The sequence below is a fragment of the Molothrus ater genome, chromosome 19 (genome assembly GCF_012460135.2).
Source record: "Molothrus ater isolate BHLD 08-10-18 breed brown headed cowbird chromosome 19, BPBGC_Mater_1.1, whole genome shotgun sequence".
In the NCBI taxonomy this organism is placed as follows: Eukaryota; Metazoa; Chordata; class Aves; order Passeriformes; family Icteridae; genus Molothrus; species Molothrus ater.
In genome coordinates, this window is record NC_050496.2 from 7,946,110 (window position 1) to 7,964,773 (window position 18,664).

Sequence of the window (18,664 nt, forward strand, 5' to 3'; positions counted from 1 at the left end):
ATCCAGTGAGGATGGTTTGTACTCAGAAGCTTTTACATCTTTCCCATTGGTTTCTCTCTTGCTGTCAGAGACTGTAAGTACCTGTCCCAGGGGTCACTGCACCTGGTGGCTCACCCCAAGGGGACAGCGTGGCAACAACTGGATCAACTCACAGATTACAAAGAGTTATTGAACATCTTCCTATAATGTCCTGTTTGTTCACTGTTAAATTCTCTGAAAATGGATACAGGAAGAGGAATCTGACTTTTTTTAGTCACAAGGCTACCACTGAGTGACACCTCAGCTATTCGAAGCCAGGGTAGTGAGACATCAGCACAGAAAGAGTCCATGGAGGTATAAATGCACATCTTCATCTAAACATCATTAAAAGTTAATTTATACCTTCACAACAGTGGCCACAACTGGAGACAGGACCTGGTGGATCAGTATTCCAGCCCACAACCCCTCCCCAAATTGCTGCAGGCACTCAATTCTCACACAGCAGCTCAGGGCTCTGGCAGATGTGTCATGGCATTCATGGCATTTCAGAAGCCAAGAAAATGATGTGTCATCCTTGCAAAAATTAGGTTACAGAAGTAAAGAAAGGCCAAAAAAAGTCACACCACACAGATCTGAATATTGGTTCTGCCCACCTCAAGATCTGTGGATGTTTGCTCCTGAATGTTTTTGCTCAAGCTGAGGTTGGAAAGGAATCAGCTTGGCACGTCCACACTTGATGTCTTTCTTTTGCAGTGATCCCATTGTTCTGAAACATAATGGGGCAGAGTTTTCTATAGTCCCACTGGGACTGTATCAAAATTGAAATCAGCACTGAAAAGTGTGCTGTGTAATGCTGCTGCCTGCTCTTAACACCATGATTTCAGCCAAGAAACAGTAAGTTATTCACATTTACGCCCAGTGAACTGGAAAGTCTTTTATCCAGGCTCCACATTAAATTTCAGCTGCCAAAAAGGTCTCATTCTTATTCAGGTCAATACTTTTGACTTCTTAGACTTGTCCAGTTCCCAGGGCAGCCCAGGCCTGTGGCAGCTCTGAGGAGCTCTGTTCTCATGGTGTTGTTACTTGACAGCATGTTGATTTTAGGGCACTGGCTTCCTTCAGACTCCTTCAATCAATACCCAGTAAAGGAGTATGGAAAACAAGCTAGTCAAAGGCATTGTATTCTCCCCAAAATTCTGAATTCTTGTCAACATCCTCACCTTTAACATTAAATCTTGAGTCTTGAGGCTATATCTGATTGCAGAGTATTTTGTGCTTTTCCCCTTACCCCAAACACACATACAGCTGAGGTACAGGAGGACAGACAGCCCAACAGCTATTCCTCAGTACCACATGCATAAACCCTCTATTAGTGTCCTCACAGTGCCTCATTTCACAGATTACATTTCTTTAGAAAAGCCACTGAGGAACCTTTTCCCTGCCATTTACACTGGTGACATTCACTCAGGGACTGAATTCGTGCTACATGCTGTGGGACAAAAGAGCACCAGGAGCCCAGGGAGGATGCTGGGGAAGAGATGGTATTCAGAGCTCCTACCCTGATGAGAAAGGGCTCACAAACCTGAAGAGGCTGCAGGTGCTGTGGATCTATAGGGACTTAAAATTAAAATATTAAAAAACTTCCAAAAAAATAGGGTCCATGGGGATCATGATAAAAGATGAAAAATTATCAGACTGCTTATCCCTGAGGAAATGATGTTTCTTCTCAGTGATTTGAGATAAGGTTCAGGGATATCCAAGAAGCCAAACTGCCTCTTCCCTCAAGCAGGTAGGGACTGAAAGCACTGGCACAGAGTTTGTGGGGAGAAACCCCAAGTTAAATTGCAGCCATTCCGTAAATGCTGTCTGGTCCCCAGCAGCAGTGACAGCCATGTGAGCAGCATGGGACAGCACTGTGGTCTGCACCAAGCCCTTCTGAAAAGGAGCTCTGTTTGTTTTAATTTTCCCTTTCCACAGAAGTTGTGCCAGCACAAAGCCGGGGAAATCGAGTATTTTCTTTGGAAATGCCTCAGAGATAACCAGGCTCTTAGAAAGTGCTGCAGATATGGCACCTTCCACACACACACACCTCAGCAGAGGGCTGAGGGAGCAGCTGAATGTCCCTAAGCTTGCTCTGCTCCTGCTCCATGCTGGGGCAAAGCCTCACAGTCCTCACCTGATGGGGCATCCAAGCTCTCAGTGGGTGCTGGCCTCCTCTCCTGGCAGCAAACACAGACCAACAGGCTCTTGTGAGTCTGTACCAGATTTCTGCTCTTGGACATGTCTCACCCTGCTAAAATCCATTTCACCACACCAAGCTTCCCCCCAGTTGGACACAGGCTGTATCAAGGGTCATCTCCTCTGTGCCCACAGGCTCTGCTGGGAGCTGTGCTGCTGTGGCCAGCACAAACCCAGGGTGCCTTTGGCACCTTGACATAAAGCACCAGGCCAAAACTGAGGAAATCCACAGCTCATACCAAGAAAGGGCAGAAGGTGCTTTGCTTCCTTCTAAAGATCAGCCAAGGTGGCATTTAAAACCCCACCCAATGATGTGTGACACATCTGCACAGGATGGAACACCCACACTCCTGAGGTCACTGCTCTGCCCTCCACAGGTTTGGGTGCTGGAAACCCCAAAGATACACACTGAGGAATTTTGGGACCTGTGGATGTTTCTGCACCTGTTTGTAAATGCAGCTAATCCAAAATTAGCCAGGAGAAGTGGAAGAATCATTTGTCAGCTCCTGGTCTCCTCAGCCATCTTGAAAAAAATGTCACAGATACATTGACACTTCTGCTGCTGATTTAAATAGCAGCCAGCGGCCAGGATCCGCTGCTGGGTGAGGGGCAACGTGGAGCTCCTGTCTCAGGCTCCTCCTGTATCAGATGACTCACCAACATGCCTGAGAAACTCCCTTGGACCACAGACTCCAGTAGCAACCCCACAACAAACACTGTGCGGGGCTGCAGCCACCCCTGGCGTTTGGGACGCGCTCCTGGCGCAGCTCTGCTCCCTTCTGCTGCTGCCCTGTGCCCACGCTGCTGGGCTGGCACTCAGGGACATGGAAACCACCACTTGGCCACAGTTTCTTTGCCCCCTAGTAAGATGTTCAGTCTCTCAGTCCTGTTTTTCCATGAGTACATTTGTGACAGTAAAACCTCCTCCCCAACCCTTCCAGCCTTTCCTGTGAGCTCCTTGAACAAGAGGACGCTCATTCATGCTCTCATTTAACAGAGCATTGCTCATTGTGCTGGCTGGGCCCTTGTGCTGCCCCATCTCTGGACTGTGACTGCTTCTGTGGGGCTCCACTGAAGTGTCCTGATGCACAAATGCATCCTCAGAACACTGGGTTTGTGAAGCAGAAAAAGTCATACCCCAAAGCAGCTCTTGCAGCCCCCCAGTACCTCCTGTGTGCAGAGCAGGCTAAGGAGGGGTTTGTGTTCCAGCCCACGCTCTGGCAGCAGGACCTGCCAAGCCTGCCTGTCTCACATGGAAATGTGAGCTCCTAGGAGTGACTTGGAAAATCATTTCCCCTCCGCCTCTCCTATCATGCTGAGGGCAGGAGTCCTGATTGCAGTGCTCCCAGCCCTACCCCAGGAGAGCTGCAGCTCTACCTCCAAAATGCAAGTTAAGCATTCTGCCTCTGTGGCTCCCAGCTCTGGAGAGGACACTCCTAAGAAAACACTTCTCATGTGCACCAAGAGAAACTACAGAGCTTCCTATGAGCTCATTGTGATCTGCACCGTGACCCTCTGCAGCTGCATCAGACACACCTTCAGCCTCCTCCAAAAGCAATTCTTGTGCCCAACTCCAGCTTTACTCACAGGAGTAATTTCTGCTCATTCTGTTTCACCAGAATTAGTGGGGCTGCACACAGTGAAGGGCTTTACTTTAATATGGGTTAACAGGAACAGACACTTCATGGTTTAAGCTATCCCAGCAAAACCTTAGCACACGAAATATTTTCATCTGTAAAGAGAATTTGACCAATATCCAGGGATTTCCCCAGAAAGACTTGGAAAAAAACCTCTGGAATACAGATGATGTATAATTTTCAATACAAGAGTGAAACTATTACATAAAGGACTTCAGAGCCAATACAAGTCAACATCCTATGAGGTTCTCATATATTTTCCAGATGAGTTTCTGCTCTGGCCACAACAGTTCTAGTTTTGTTTTTTTGGTTTCAATGTTGTTTTTTGTTTGTTTGTTTGTTTGTTTTGGTTTTTTTTTTTCTTTTAAGGTGCTAGATAAAGCAAGAGATTACCTACAATTTTGGTAGAAAAACAATTGCTGAAATAAGCATCTACTAGTCCTAGAATATAACCACTAAGCTAAGTCTGATGATCTTTCTTAACAAGAGAAAAAAGGGCAATTATTTATTGAAAACATTAAATGTAATTTTAATATTGAACTTTTCCTGCTGTAACTTCACTTGTGTCATCTTGCCTCCACTGATAATTAATTCTCTAAACACACAGTAACTCAAGCTATTAGAGTTAGAAATTCACTTTGTGGTAGTTTTTAATGCTCTGAAGATAATGCGTGTTTATATCCAAAATCATGTCTTTATTTGGAACCCCACTCTTCAAGCACATAATTCTGTAAATAGTTCTTGGCCAGGCAAAAAAGAAAATATTGTCTTCAGGATTTGTCGGCTGTGAGCAAAGATCCCCAGTCTGCTGTGGCTGTGCTAGGAGGGAGCCTGCACGGGGCAAGAAACACACACCCACCTTGGGCTGGGGTGCCAATATTTGGCTGTGTTTATTTCCCATTCAATGCTCACCTTTTTTCACACAGTTAAGGAGTCTGGGGGTGGCCCAGCCACAGCATCACTGAGTGTGTCCCCTGACCAACAGAGTCCCCTGCCATCCTTGCTGTCCCAGGTCAGACACAGGTCCTGCCAGCCCAGAACCCATCCCCAGCAGCCCCTGGTACCAGTGGCTGTGGGATTTGATGTCAGCAGCCCAGGAGCCAGCCCTGTAGCACATGATATATATAATTCATTGTTCTCACAGACCCAGGAGAGGCCCAGGGCTGTGTGTACATCCAGATGGAACCACAACCCTTCCCCACTGCTATCTACTGCACAATGTTTATCAGGGCTTACAGACCACTTCCTTTTCAAAACCCTTATTGAAATCTGCACAATAAACAATTTGCCCAATTGGGTTTAGGAAACCCTCAGCCCTTTTCCTTTCAAGGCAAAAGAAAAGAGATTTATTTATTATATAGAAGCAGCCTGGACTCTGGAGGGGCTGGGGGAGTCAGGCAAGAAGGCTCAAGGCTCTGGATGTGAGCACAAGCATTAAGAGGGGACATACCTGCCCCAGGAGACTGTAAGACCTCAAGAGACAAGAACAGATAGTATCCACCCCCAGTCTAGACAGTAAAAGTCACCCAGATCAGAGGTTAAAGCCACTTTGCTGAAGTGTGGCAGCAGCACAGGTGTCACACAGCAGGGTAAGGAGTCACACACAGCATGGCCTCAGCCCTTCCCTTCTACAGGAGCCTGCCCAGCAGGAAAGGCTGAGCTCCTGGGGACCCCATGGCCCAAGTTTGCTGTAGCCAGACACAGCTCTGCCCTTATTTCTGGTTTTGGTCCCTGGATTTTGGTTTTGCTCCCAAGGAAGCTCTGGAAGGCAGTCCCAGGGGCACAGGAGCTGCCAAGAAAGCATCTCTCATCAGATATGGGTGGCACAGGAGGGAGCACAGACACTTCCCCCTTACTGGGTTTAACTTTCAAATGTCTTCCACATCTTCCAGGTGTAAAACTCAGAGTGAATGCTGCATCCCATAGGAATGCCTATGTGCATTAAGGATTTGAAGTGCAGGCACCACATGCCAAGCATGCACTGCTGCATTCAGGGCATCAGAAGGGAGACTGAGAGACAAAGGAAGAAGGAAAAGTCTTCCTGAACAGAAAAGGTACATTTTAAACACCATTCCTCAAAAAAGAGGGGCCAAGAGAAGCAAGGTAATGCTTGCTTTTTGGGAGAAGATGCCCATTCAAATGAGATTTTCTGAAAGCCACACAGATATGAGGAGGACTGAGGAAATCTGCTCCCAGCTGAGAGCTGCTAAGACCAAACCTCTGCCCCAGGTGAGCTGTTATGGGGCAGAGATGCCAGTGCAGGAGCAGGGGAATCTTTGAGCCTGCAGCAATTCCCAGGTACAGAGGACTCTCAAAGGGGAGCAACAACTTTTCTTATTCTTTTGATAAACCAAGAATTTCTACCAGCCTGAAGCCTGAGGAGTTCCCTCTCCTTTTTCTAACATGAAAACCCCTCTAAAAATCCTCTGTTGGATTTTTGGTGGGATTTTTAGTTTTTCTCTCTGAAGCTCCCTGTAGTACAGGGTACAGTGGGGAGAAGACACAGTTATCACCCAGGAACAGTAGCTTTGACACAAGATAGAAATAATTTCTTTTCTTCTTTGAACTGCCATCATCTGCAAGGGGCAGCAGAGCCAGGATGCCCTTCCCACCCTGGGGAGGGCAGGCAGCTGCCTTGGGCAGGAGCTCCCACACTGCCTGGAGACTTTGAGCCTTTGCCCAGCCAAGCAGTGGGGAAATGCTGACCTTTCTGCAGGGCAGGAATTCAAGGCAATGCTGTGAATATGAGAAGTGCAGCAGCACTTGGTATGAGATGCCACATTAATGATCCACATAACACCAAGAGAGGGGCTTTCATGTTAAAGAGCTCCACACTTCCTTTAATGAACTTTACACCCCGGGCAGATCTGGCAGGAAATGCAGCCACACCTGGAGAGGAAGGAGTTAATCAGCCAGCATCAGGCATGCTGCAGATGAGAGAAGTCAGGGATGGGTACAGTGGCACCAGGCATGCATCAACTGCAAAATCATTACTGCTTCCAAAAAAAAAAAAAAAAAGGAAAAAAAAAGGGAGTAGAGCACAGATTTCTGCTGGAGTGCTGGGTAGGAAGTATCACAGCTGGGGCTGGGATAGTCCAGTCTTGCAAAATTCTATTTGCATTTTCTCAAGGCAATGAGTACTTGCTGGGCAAGCCAAATGCAATTAATTCATGGTAAGAGCTGGCAAGTACAATTCCAGGACCAGATTTCCACCCTTCCTGTCCATCCTGACACACACATTCTGCCTCCAAGAAATATAGTCTCATCAGGAAAGAAAGTGAGGAGGAGTTCTCTGTTCTGGGTTCAAGCTCTGCCTCCCAGCACTGAGCTCCAATATCCAGCCTTCCCAGGGCCAGTCATTTTTTCTGTCTGCTTTGGCCGTGGTTAGCTTTCTTTGGGGAGGGGATGGCAATTAAATTCACAATTAATCACAATTTTAAAGCACTTCTCTACTTTTCAGAAGAGAGATGCTGCAGATGGGGAAGTGTTAGAAGGGAGCAGTAAAAGGCTGTGATTAAGCACTTGAAGGTCTGGGATGGCCTCGGGGAGGAGGAGGGAAAACTTCCTCCCCACTGCCCCATCCCTTCATGATAGCACAAATTAAAAACAAAGAGAGCTGTTCAGTCAGGAGTGACTTTAGTTTAAATCTTTCTGTTTCTTGCTCAATAACTCTTTCATTATAAGCTTCCTGCTGGGGGAGTTTGTGAGCCAAGGCTTGCTACTGAACACGCAGCACTCGGGGGCTGCAGAGCACAAGCGGCCAGCACGCCCCTGTCCACACCTTTCTGAATCATTTCAGCTTCTAGATCTGATGGGGCAAATCCAGAACTAAAAATTAAAAATATTTAGATACAAGCTGTTCTCTGAGAAGCTCATCCCGTGCTGGAAAGTTCTCTAGCAGCTTGAACAGAAGCAGCTCAGGGATTTGTGTGAAGCAAGTTGTTCCTAGCCTTGCACAGATTACATTAATAAAATAACTTTTCTAATTGAAACAGTTTGATAATTTATAAGCTAGTTCCTTTGAACTCTGTAGGAAATTCCCAGGATCTTGGATGGGCTTTTGCTCAAGTTCTCCGCTGTTTGCATGAAGGAATAAATATGAATATTGATATAAGCCCTGCAGCTTAGAGGCCTTGCTAACAAACACAGGATCTGAAAAAGGGAGGATGGAGACAAGTTAAACACAGTCGGAAAACTGACCTGGTCCACCAATGGAATGTTTGAAATGGCTGTTAATGGCTCTGGAACACTTAAACCATTTATATTTGGTACGTAGATGCAAATTAAAGAGCATACCACAGGAATCTCCAAAAAGCTTCCTCTGAAGCCCTGCCCTCAGAAGGGACTATATCAAATTCACTCAGGAGTAGTGGCTGGGTGATGTGACTGTAAGTTTACTGAGCAATGTTATTTTCTGTGTTACCTGCCTGCCCACGTAACTCCAGGGGAAGTGCACAGAGCCCAGACAGCCCAGCGTGGGCTGTGACCTGATGGACACTGCAGGCAGGGCCAGCTGCTTTGTGGCATCCAGAGAGTCCAAATATCTCCCCGGGCTGGGAGCATCCAGCTTCAACCTTTCCAGTACCCCTAGCTCAGATTTTTCTTCTGCTGAACCATAATTGAAGTGAACGACCTCTTCTAAGCTTCAGACCTGTCCACACAAACTTTGTTTATCCAGACTTGTCAGCAGTTTAGCAAACCATAGCTAATTGGGCTGGCTCCATCCCCACAAGAACACTGTGGCCATTCTTTCCCCTTCCAACACCTCTCGACCCGCACACTACTGACACCAGAGAGCCCAAACCCTGCTCCTCCCCAGCACTGCAGTGTGTGTTCCATTCCAACAGGTTCACCACCTTCACCCCAGAGCTGCCACTTCACCTCACTAGGTCACTCATTTTGAGTATATTTATTTGCCCAAGGCTGAATATCCTGTGTCAGCTGCCATAAGTGATTGCACAGCGGCAGAGGCTCCTCTCCCACACACAGAGTGTGCTTAGGCTCTTTTGGGGTTTGCTCAGACCTCACAGGCAGCTGGATCTGTGAGACATCAATCAATCTTTCAGAACAGTGGCTGACAAATTGTTTTAACCCAAGTCTCTAACCAAAAAATCCTACTGCTCTTCTCCTGCAAAAGTTAAAGGGGATTTTTTTCCACCTACAATGAAACCTGAATACCAGGCCTGTTTCAAATTATAGAAAACATGAAAGTTATGATTACAGAATTTAGCTTGCAAGTGGAAGAGGACACTGCCTTCTACCTCAGAGTGAGATTCCAGTGTGCAGCTACAAAAACACACAGGAGAAGGTAAAGCCAGTGCCAAACCCTAATGACTTGCAGTAGCTCTGCAGCAGAGGCAGACTGCTCCTCCTACAGCCATGATCCCTTGGGAGGGTAACACACCCCTCTAAGATGAGCCTGAGCACAACACCATTCCCAGGGTTTCATCCAGTAATTTCTAAAGTTTTCCAAAGGCCTAAGATAGAATGTAACTTTAAAGATAATCAAACCTATAAGATTAGGTTATTAGAGCAATAGCCCAGTGAGTTTAATCTCTCTGAGAGGCAGAACATTCATTAAATGAGCTCGTAATGCGCTAATTCAGGGAATATCTTTTTTCCGAAAGGCTAGCGTTACAAAATAGTGTCACCAGGCACTACCAGGAAAACAATCCAGTCCTCTCTAAAGTTCAGCAGTGCTCATGACGACATTCCTGTCCCGAGACTGCCACCAAGATGTTCTCAGACAGCCCAGGCATATGGAAATCATAGCTCCCACAGAACAGCTGTGTTTTTTGGAAGTGACTTAATATTTTTGGATGTTGTCTGTCACATGGAATCTAACATCTTCAACAGCAAATAAAGCTCTTCCTTTCATCCCCTGCCATGTTTCCTTCGTGTAATAAAGGTGGCAGATGATTTTTTAACTCCACAATCACTTTTTTCCCAGCCTTTCCTTAGAGCACAGGGACTGTAGCTCTGTAAGTGCCTTTGCAAGTTTCTGGTATTTCTAATGGGAATTGCACTGAGATTTTACCCAAGAATGGAAGGATTCTCCTTTCCACGGGCCTCACATCTGGGCTGATCTACTGACTCACTCCCAAACAGTCACTCTGGAAAGTAAGTTCCTTTCCCAAACCCCTGTGTTTCATAATGGCAGTTCCACCACATGTTTGCCTGGCAAGCCACACACATTGTTTGCCACCATCTTCAGGAGAGGTCCAGCCTCTGTGGGACATGCCAAAACCCATCCTGGGCCCTGCCATGCAAACCAGCCGCTCAGAAGGCTCAGGGGTTGCTGTTGGCCAGCACTTCTGCAGCCTCTGGTAGTTAAGGGGTGGCTGACAAGTCCTGTAAGAAGGCAGTGAGAGAGATGCCAGGCTGCAGCAACAGAAGAGATGAAGGGCTGGGTTCACCTTCTTTATGGGTGAAATAGGAAAACTTTGCTTTTGCTTGGCATCTGCCCTTCCCCAGCTACTCCCTGCAGGTGCTGTCCTTGGAAGAGGAGGCAAAGCATCCTGGAGGCAGCATTTGTCCCCACACCCTGGGGCAGACAAGCACAGGTACAGCAGCAGCCTGTGGAGTCACAGAACAGTCCCCACAACCACCAGCCAAGGCAAAACCAATGCTCCAGCCATCCCTCCTGGCCTGCTTTGTGTGATAACCAAGTCCCTCCTCAGCCTTCCCTTCCTCAGTAAACAGGGCTCAAGCCTCACTACAAACAACTGGAATTGTCCTTTTGTCTGCTCACGAACACACTTGATAAATAAACCCCAAACATTTCCATTTGCAGTGACAACCAGCTGCACAGACTCCTGCAGTAGAGCTGCCATTCCATCTCTCCAGGCAGCTGCTCACCCCTGGAAAGCAGCTGGATCTCCACAGGAGCCAAATGGACGAGCACCAAAGGCAGCTAATGAAGCACAGGGAGTGCTGCTCCCTGTCCCTCCACTCAGCATCTGCCCCAGCTCTTCTTTGAGAAGCTGTGCCAGTGACTCCCAGATCCATTGGCATGTGACTCTTATCAATTCAGTTCCTGTAGGTGACCATATTTACTCCCTGCTGTGCCAGGAATTGACAAAAGAGCATCTGACTTAAGCATTTTGAAATAAACTCCAGACATCCATCAGGATGTTCAGCTGTTCCAGGCTCAGCTCATTTTACCACTTCACTCAGATCCCTCAGGCAAACTGCAGATTTCACAGAAGGGCTTGAGGATCCAGATGCTCAAAACAGCACCAGGTTCCTAAAGGGCTTTAGAAAAAAATCTTTTTCATTTTTAAATCCTTAAAGGCCTTATATGTACATTAAAGTACCTTTGAAAGTGGGAGGTATGTTGGTGTAAGCAATTAAGGCACTCTAGGCCTTTACTTCAAATGGACAGACCTAAAACATCAATATTTTCCCTCAAGATCTCCACTAGCTGCCTTTGCTTTCCAGTTTCCTTGCACTGAGAGCACTGCTCAAGGTCACAGCTTGGTTAATAAATCTAGGTTTACATTGAAGTTCTGCATATAATGCTGGAAAAGTCCAAAGGTGATTTTATATATATGTACATTAAAAAAAAAAACCCAAACACATAAAACATATTTCTATCTAGCTTAAAATTAAAGGCAGCAAGAGAGTGTCTTATGAGAAGATAATAACTCGATAAGATAAATAAAAGTATCCAACAGAGCCCAGGTGAGGAGTCTCAGACAGGGGTTTGGAAGAGCTACAGACGGTTTTGTTTTCCTGGGTAAGCCCTGCCTGGCATTGAAAATTTGCATACATATATCAATATATATATGGGCTGCTGCTAGCCAGGAGGGAAACAAACAAGGAAGTAGTCAGGAATTGGGAATAGCAGGGTGTCTTTTAGTTATTTAAGGTATTAGCTGAGCCAATGGGCACGCTTTTCCTGTTTTAAATAGACACAATAAGATAAAGGTCAGCAGGGGAATTGGTTACATTTCTCTTTCCCACGTATAGGTATGGCTGTGGAGGATGTAATCCTCCCAGAACACTTCAAAGATACAGAATAATTTGGAGATTTTATAAGCAACACATTGGCTTCCTCAGCCCAGAGCACAGTGCATTATAGGTACCAATTTCCTGGGAAAACCAGAATAATTTGGGCTTTATGATACTAAACAGTAAAACTAAATCCTGTTATGCAAATAAGGGATCCGATAGGAAAAATTACTTAGCAACAAAGCTAAGTGCCCTGTATACTAATCTTTATAAAAGAAAACATCACACTGTAGGTAAAGAATATTTTCTAATTCGCTTTTCTCTTCTTCAGTAGATAATTGAATTAGAAATCAAGCTCCAAGTGCACCAAGAGGTTTAATAAATACCAAAAGAACCAATAATTCCTTTGGCCAGGCAACAAGATATTCAGTGACATTCTTCCAGATCTATTAACATGCAAACTTGATACAGACACCAGCCCAGCCACAGAACCCACCTTCATTTTCCTGACTTTCCTTCTCAATCCTTCTCAACCCATATTTTTTTCAGTTCACTAAACAATTATAGAAACAGCTCTTTCAGACAACAAGAAAAGGTACCACAGTCTCACAAACCTGCATATCCCGCTGGGATCAGTAGGAGCCTTCAGCATACTGGGAGTTCAGGCTGACTTGAAATTCCATTCATAAAGCACTTGGGTTCATTAGAAACCAATTAAGGACACTGGCTTCTGAAACTGAACCCACCACAGTCAGTTAATCAATTGCTAGTTCTAAAGTGCAAAGGAAGTTATGCTTCTTCTTACAAATTACTTTTAAAGACTATTTGATTTCTTAAAGGAAGAACATTAAAGGTTGAGATTTGTATGTATCTATACACAAACACAGGTACACATTAACACACAGATATGTAAATAAAAGCCCAAGAGAATTTGTCTCATGGGGAGTTGTAGAAGGACCTTTCCAATGGGCACAGTGGGCATTCTGAGTGCTGCTTCTGTAGTCTTCAACATGAAATCTAGGACTGACAAATAGCCAGCAGTCTGGCTGGGGTCTCAAGTGTGCTGTGTCTTGTGTCCAGGTCACCTTTTACAGTTTCCTTGTAGCCTCCAGAATCAATGCTCAGGAGAGCTTCTTGTTAACTCAGCAAAAGGCAGAACCCTGCTGTAAGGAGCTCAGGGAAAAGCTATTGCAGAAGCCAAAGCACAAGGTGGGATGTTATTGGAATGTTCCTGAATAAGCAACTTTAAGCAATCAATTAGTTCCACTTTTGTTTTGGAAAGAGAGTAACGAGACATTACTCTTAGGGCCCAAAATGAACAAGAGATCCATTCCCTCCCTTTCTTGTAAAAAGCCCTGCATCTTGCAATATCTGCTTTAATGGCTCAGTTCTGGTCCAGGGATTTCAAAATGTATATGGCTGTCCTCCAAACCTTCCTTGAAATAAGAGTGTATTTTGGTTTAACTTAGAAAAAATATTCTCATTGCATGCAAATCCCTTCCCTGGCCTGCAGCAGAAATTAATCAGAGAGACCAAGATCTGTGAAAGCACAGTGGTTGGAAAGACACCTCATTGCATCCTTCTGCTTAGCCACTGAGCTGTCACTGTAGGGCAGGGGTACAAGAATATACACAGGGATTGATTCAGGAATGATGTGCATTAGCTCAAGTTTGGTCCAGCAGAGCATCAGAACCCAGCTCAGCCTTACCCATCTCTGGACTCTTTGCTTAATCCACAACAACAGCAGAAAGTCCTAAAGTCCAGCCCCTTCTGTGGCTTTTATCCCAAGAAATGTATTCAATGATTTCCAAATCAAATACGTAGGCCAGGGAATAAGGGGATTGGATACTGAGCTTAACTGCTGCTCTTTGGATGCACTCGAACACCAGTTTTTTGGAAAGGCTGTTTCTGCAGCTCATTGTGATACTACCAAGAACCTCTGGCACGGGAACAAACAAAAGAAGAGTTGAAGATGCCAGGGCTGGCTCTGTGAGAGGGCAATTTAAAGAATAATGGACCTCCAGTGGTAAAGTCTCCATGCTGTGCTATTCTGCTGGCAATTATTGAGGAAGTTTGTTTAGGATTTAGGCCCAAGAGCTCCTAAGAGAGGCTTGTAAACAGCATGGAAGTTGAGTTTCCTGTTGGTGATAGGAAGATTGACAGCTCACAGCAACCTTTTGTGTTGTGCAATGACAAGTGTGATTGCTGTGCAGTTCCCCTGCGATGTGATTAGATTGTAATCAGACTGTGGCTCTGCTGGATTTCTTGATGCCTTAATTGATGGCCCAAACCAAATGTCTTTCACCAGAAAGAAAAAATCCTGAAACTTGAATTCGTTGACACTGAGTAGGTTTAACACCCTCTAGTGCCATTTGATGCTTGTGGCAAATGAACCTTCTTTCCTTATGTTCTGTGGGTACAACCTATAGAAAGCATGGAAAGATCAAGGGCCAGATTCTGTTTTCTATTTTACTTTAAAGAATAGGGATACATTTCTTTTCTCAGTTCCATAAAGTTGTTATGAAGATGAAACTCCTTTTAGAATTAAAAAGCAGTTGTCAACACTTAAACAACTGTGGGTACAATCTTGGGTTTATGGAAATCTGAAGGTTGGGTTACTATCACCAGTGAGACAAAGACATCATTTGGTGCATTAAGGAAAAAGTAAGTGCTTTTCCTAAAAAGTAATTTCTTTATATTATATAATTTTATAGCTGTGTTGCTCAGAGCACATTTCTAAATTTTGAGAATTAATATTTACAGATCACCTACTTTAGTGAAGAGTAAGGCATAACAGGATAACTGCTTATATGTATAAGGATAATAAGTTTAATTGAACAGATGTGAAAAACAAACAACAAAACCAAATATTTTTCTGTAAAAATAACTCTGACAAAACAAAATCAAACTAAATTAACTTAATAAATTCGGAAAAAGTGTCTCATGGAAAGTATAGCTAATAAGCCCATCTTGGAATTTTTAAAATTATCCAGAAACCTGAGACACAAACTTGTATTTGACAAACACCGCCAAAATGTTCCAACATCATATGGTATAATACATATGGTTTATATATATATCATATATAAACACAGACCATGCATGAGAAAGTTGCCTATTCATGCTTCATAAATCAAAAAAGATGATGGAAATATACCAGTATTTAAGAGCTGCTATTAAAACATAGAGACTTCTTTAACCATTTTCCACAAGAAAGAGCAAACTCAGAGATGGGAGCTGAGTTCTTTTCTTGGGCCCACAATCACGATTTCCCTTCAAAAAAACCAACTGAGCTTTTTGTTTTTTCCCTTTCTGGCATTGAGGTTGTTCAGTGATCCCAGGGGAGGAGGCCACTCTGTGGCTGTACATGTTCATTTACAAACAGACTTATAAACCCTAGAAATGAGCTGATGTTCTAGCACATCTTTCCTCTGAGGGGAGCCTGGGGTGTTTCTCTCCACTTCAAGGCCTTCCATTAGCAGCTGCCAGCTCTGCCACAAGCCCCTCTATAATCTCTCATTCCATCATCACTTGAGGACACTTGTAATGCTTGATGGGACTTTAATATAAAACTTCCCAAGGCAGTTGTCAGATGGCCCTGGGTCCTGACCATGACACAGTTCACATGTTCAGGAATGTGATTTCATGCTATGTGTGTTGCTGAACTGCAAGCTTTTGGTTCAGACTTCATGGTACTTAATCTCTTCCCTGCCAAAAATTGCTTAATAACATCTCTTATGTTCAGCTGAACTGCTCCTATAGCCCAAAGGGAAAACTTTGTTTCAAGGTGGATTTAAACTTTGCTGTAAAAAAAGAAAAATCTATTTAGACTACTTAATATAATTTACACTCTTGTTCCTTCTGTCTGTGATGTGCAGGGGATGCAGAAGGGCTCTGCCAACCTCAATGAGCCACTCACCAGCAAGGCAGATCAAAAATCACCACCTGGGCTGTGTTCCACACACCCCACAAAGCCTGGAAGATCTAGAAACTAAATCCAAGTCCCCAAGCACTGTCATACCCACAGAACAATCCTCCCACTGCCACTTTTGAGCTGGGGAGAAAGTGAAGAGTCACTTTGCAGGATGTCCTTCACACAGCTCCTGCTCAGTCTTGTCCCTGTGATGAAATGATCCCGCTGCACAAAGCCCATCCAAAAGCAGCTAAAAAGAGTGGCTGAATGAGATGGAAATAGCAGCCATGCCTCACAGGTGGTGTGCCAACATCAGGGGCTAGCAGGGCTGGAGTCTGAAGAGCAGCCCTCTAACTCCTGAGCAAAACTGGCCACTTTTTGCAAGTTATTTGGAGAGCAAGCTGTGACTGCAGCTCCTCCCCCAAGCACTTCTGTGCTTCGGTCTCTCCAAATTGTTTCTCAGCCCAGCTGAAGGTCTGCTGCCCTGTGACCACACTGCAGCCTTCTGCAACAGAGGCTGGCTCCCCAAAACCTGATATTCATTGAGGACATGAAGCTGGGGAGACTGGCAGAGCATTTATTTCTTTCAAAGACAGATCTGCACAGATGAGAACTCTCCAAGTGCTCTGCAAAGCTGATGCCAGTCACATTTTCAGAGTTCCAGTGTTTAACAAAGACTTCACTCTGGGGATAAGAGCATTGTCCAGCAGAGGAGGTGACAGAGACGTCAAATCGATCTGCCAGATGTCGGTGTCGTAACTTGTACCGAGCCTCCTTTCTCTTTGTGCACTTGGCCCTGCTGCCTGCAACATGCATTTCCCAGCTGGAAAGGCCTCACACACTCCTATTACTGGGAAAAAAGAAAACTGCCCAAAGGGAGAAAGTACAAAAGGTTTGCCTCTGCTACAGGAAACTGGAACTGCCAACAGTCTTGCTGAACTGAGTGCGTCGGCAGAATTAGGGTTTAGCAAGGTATCAGCAGTGGGACAGAAATTGAGGGAAAAAATTTCCCAAGTCAGGCTATTTTCTCTCAAAACCAAGTAAAATAGAGAAATAAAATTCAGTGATCAGAGCTCTTCACAGTCTGGAATTTCACTGCATGAAAAACTGCAAGGTTATTCTTATTTTCTTACTTTCCAAATTAGGATGCAAATCTCAGCCTCAGGAGTTTATCGGTGCATGGATTTAGGTACAGAGCTTTCATACTTGTGCATATTTCATTTCAGCAAAATGAAAATCTTGTGTTATCCTGCTCTTTCTGATTTTTTAAATACAATGCAGTTGAAAATTAAATTTGGTAATCCAATGATTACAACTTCCTGTAAAAATGAATAAGCAATAAAGTTTACATTTCTGTGAAATGTTTTGACTTAACAAGATCATAGTTTTCCAGTGGAAGACTATTCCCTTGGGAGTTTCTGACCAGCTGTAACTGCAGCATTTGGAATACATCTGTCATCCTAGGAAATTAAGGATTATCAGAGCCACAGGAGCACAACTAAGTGTTTGTTGTGGTGAGGCTGAGAGATGCTCTCAGTGGTGGGTGCACCAGGTTCCTTTCTCAATCTTTGCAATTTTTAATCTCTCCTAAATCTCAACAGAGAGTGATGAATTATTGAATCGGTGTGTGAATATAAACACTCAAACTGTGCAATTAGAAAACAGATAAAACTCCAGTAGATGGCGCTCAAAAATATCTCAAATTTGTGTCCCCTGCTCGGCTGTCAGGACCTTGGTGCCGTGCAAAGGCCTTGGGGAGGCAGCTCTGCCAGCAGCCCTGGAGAGCCCCCTCACCATCACTCAGAGCCAGGGGATGCTCAGAGCTGCAGGGCCTGTAACAAAGGTGAGCTCAGCAGTGGCTGGGAACACAGAAAATACACCAAAAGCAAGTGGATTAAGAGATCTGGGTCCTGTGAAAACACAGAAAAGTTTTGGAGAGATGTTGGGAACCAGGACAGTTGTAGAACATGACTTTCCAGGCAGGGGATTGTCTGGCTGCCAGTTCCTGTGCAATCCTGTTGTTCAGTAATGGCCAGTTCTGGGGTCACCTTTAAATTTTGTAGCTCTGGAAGGAGCCTGTTGTATTTCAAAGGCTGTTGAGTAGTAATTCTTCCACAGAAGCACAATTGGTTTTACCACCACCAGGGGAATGGTTTTTATTGACCATTCTGACCAGAGTGAAGGTTGATACCATCTGACTGAGTCCCTGGTTGGTGGCCCACGGGAAATGAGCTGATGGCCAGTTCCTCTGCAGTGCCACAAAGCCACTGCCAGCAGTGCCTCAGCCACTCCAGGCTGGGACACAGCTCTGGGGTGGCAATGCTCAGTGTGGAGCCCAGAGCTCCTGGCTGTCCTCTGCTTTGTGCAGAGGAAAACAAAGCCCTTCACACAGCCAGGGAAGAGAAGCCTCCCCAGGCTGGTTGCCAACAGGCTTCAGTCCTCCTCTGCAGTACTTATCTCTGCTTCAGCATTAGTGTGAGCAAAACACACATGGGCATATGGATCCTCCCTGGTTTTTCTGTCCCATCCTGAGCTCCAGGCTTCATGCTTTCACTTCTGGTCACTTTACAGACCAATGCACTTTTCTGTGTCTGTAGTCCCTCTAGTCCTGCTTGACATGGAGCAGCCCAGGCTTCAGTGAGGAGGAGGTGGCAGCTCAGAAAAGCCACCTCAGCCCCACTGATGTCAGCTCCCAGCCTCAGCCCCACTGATGTCAGCTCCCAGAGGGGCAGGAGGCGAGCAAAGCAGTGACTGTGATGTGAATGCTGTGCTCAACACCCATGGTTTGTGTCTTTCACAACACTTGGAGCTGGTGGCAGTTGAGGCTACCACACCTATCATGGCCCAGCTGCTGCAATGGAGCAACTTTAGGGTTTTGCCAGGGGAAGAACAGCTTGCTCTCTAAGTTTTTGGGGGTTTTCTTATAAAAGATGAATGAGGTGTT